We start from the raw sequence: 2,538 nt of genomic DNA on the forward strand, positions 1-2,538 counted from the left end.
ATCAGCAGTCTATGGTGGTTTCCCAGGTGCCTATTGCTAAAACAGAGAAAAGATATTGATTTCTATATGTTTCTACACCTTTATAAGATATGTCTTTGAGTGGAAATGGGGAGTAAGGCTGTTGGGACTGGTTATTTTTTCATAACATACAGGATTGAATGACTCTTTAAACCACATTCTTCTGTAATTTTGATTAAAATTACACAATAAATGGTAATGGGGCATCCCAACTAGTTTATGATTTAAACATTGCTGTAGTGTTTTACCATTTAAGATAATATTTGCAATTTGTTTGGATATAACATAGCTTTTGTTTAAATTGTTTCCTTGAATTTTTATTTACTTAGATTTATTATTTATATTGTTATGCATAAACACTGACTTGTGAAAAGTTTTTCAGCTTTCATTAATAATAATCCTAATACAATCATAATAAATTATAGTAATTGGTTTCCTTAATATTAAACCACTCCTGCATTCCAAAAATAATCTTGAGTTAGTTGTAGAGTATTATTCTTTTGCACACTGATGGATTCTCTTTGCTAATGTGTTATTTAGAATAACCACCCCACCAAGTAGGAACTCTCCTACTTTTTTGTTTATTGTTTGATGTTTAAATAATTAATGATTACTAACTGCATGTTGATTACAAATCAGAGCAAGGTGCTAGGATGAACAGTTTTCTAAATAGGGCACCAGGATCCACAGTTGCAGGGCCCAATCAGCCACTGGGTTAGGCAGTTCTGTACTAAATAATGGAGTGGGTACAAAGGGGCAGGGCTCTTAATGGTTTTTGTTAACAGAAATCCACTTCTAAAAAAAAAAAAAAAAGAAATCCACTTCTTCCTTGCCGCCAACAACTCTGGAAGGGGCCCATGTTCACAGCTGCCTGGATGGACTGGATCCGCTGGTCCATTCCTGCACAGGGCCAAGATCAAGCACACCACGTGGTTTCCCTCAGCCATCCAACCATCTGCCTCTGTTTCATAGGCTTTGATGAACTGCTTCTTGTTATTGCGAATATAAAGCTCAAAGTAGTTACATTTCTGGCTGTCACCTATCTTTCTGATGCTCAGATTCTTCAGGGGCATGACTCCTCTGGACTCCTTATTCATCATATACTCAAAATAGTAGAGGCAATTGTCTCTGAGGATTAACCAGTGCTGCTTCCACATTTTCACCTGGCCCACTTCCCCCACCCCAGTTTAAGGAGTCAGCATCAGGGCACTGGTTGAAGAATTTCAGATTATCATTCCTGATCATCCTCAGGCTCTTGAAGGGCTCATTTTGGGTGTGGTCCTAGAAGTTCCAGATCAGCTCCTTAGGCAGGTCCCACCCTACTTGTGCTGGTTCATAGCCACAAAGTGCTCCAGGCCTGGCTTGTTCCAGATGTTGGGACTGTAAAGGCTGGTGTTCAGTATTATCTCTGGTGAAGGACAGTACATAGCAGGCATCTGTGGACTGGATAATCCCAGGGTGGCATCTGCAGTATCCACAGGCAAAGGCTTCCATCATCTGATCAATCTTCTAGCCCTCTCTGGGGACACAGTAAGCTCCATAGAAATTGCCTGAGGGCCTCACCAGTCATGCAGATCCATGAAGGTATGGAGCATTGGTAGGTTCAGGTCTTCCCTCTCCCCTAAGTAGTCCCCGTGACTGTCTTGTTCAGGCCCTTGCCCTTGAACAGGAAACAGAAATTGACCCCTTGGGGGTGTGCACTGGAGAAGTTTGTTCTCCACCAAGAACTTAATCCCCCTTCTTGGGGTCCTTGTTGAAGTTCTTTCTAACTATTGCCATGTTCTGATCCTATTGCAAGGACTCACTGCCCTCAGTGGCCTCCAGGCACCCTCGCTCATGGCTTCATTGAGCTCCTACCACAGGTGGTGGATCTCCAGCAGCAGCTTCTGCGTCAACAATGAGACATTCTCCAGCTCCATCTGCTCCTTAGGACTTTGGCCTGGGTGCTCATAGACACTGTCCTCCATGGCTGCCAAGTCCCTTCAGGCAGGGCTGGATCCAACTTCACCTGTGGGCTCAGATCAGCCAGTCAAATATCTTGAGGGCTGCTGTCACTGTCTAAACAAGGAGAAAGTAAACAAAAAACAAAAGGAGTAGCAGGATAGTAGAGAAACTGGAATAGCTGCCTCCTAATAAAAAGAACAGGTTCCTGACATTGTTTAGGAGGTGGTGATCAAAACCATCCCCAAGGAAAAGAAATGCAAAAAGGCAAAGGGGTTGTCTGAGGAAGCCTCACAAATATCTGAGAAAAGAAAAGAAGCAAAGGCAAAGGAGAAAAGGAAAGATATACCCATCTGAACGCAGAGTTCTAAAGTAGCAAGGACAGACAAGAAAGTCTTCCTCAGTGATCAATGCAAAGAAATAGAGGAAAACAATAGAACAGGAAAGATTAGAAGTCTCTTCAAGAAAATTAGAGACACGAAGGGAACACTTCATGCAAAGATGGGCACAATAAAGGACACAAATGGTATGGACCTAACAGAAGCAGAAGATATTAAGAAGAGGTGGCAATAATACACA

The 2,538-nt window shown here is 42.2% G+C and overlaps 1 pseudogene across 1 annotated transcript; it reads right to left on the minus strand.

Annotated features, from left to right (window-relative positions):
- Positions 1 to 683: 683 nt before the first annotated feature.
- Positions 684 to 2,268, minus strand: LOC147372032 (cytohesin-2 pseudogene; annotated as a pseudogene). The gene has a single exon (XR_015164944.1). The product of XR_015164944.1 is annotated as a cytohesin-2 pseudogene (transcript).
- Positions 2,269 to 2,538: the final 270 nt, after the last annotated feature.

The sequence above is a fragment of the Bos grunniens genome, chromosome 5 (genome assembly GCF_055505025.1).
Source record: "Bos grunniens cultivar Pamir isolate PY7600 chromosome 5, Bosgru_T2T1.0, whole genome shotgun sequence".
In the NCBI taxonomy this organism is placed as follows: Eukaryota; Metazoa; Chordata; class Mammalia; order Artiodactyla; family Bovidae; genus Bos; species Bos grunniens.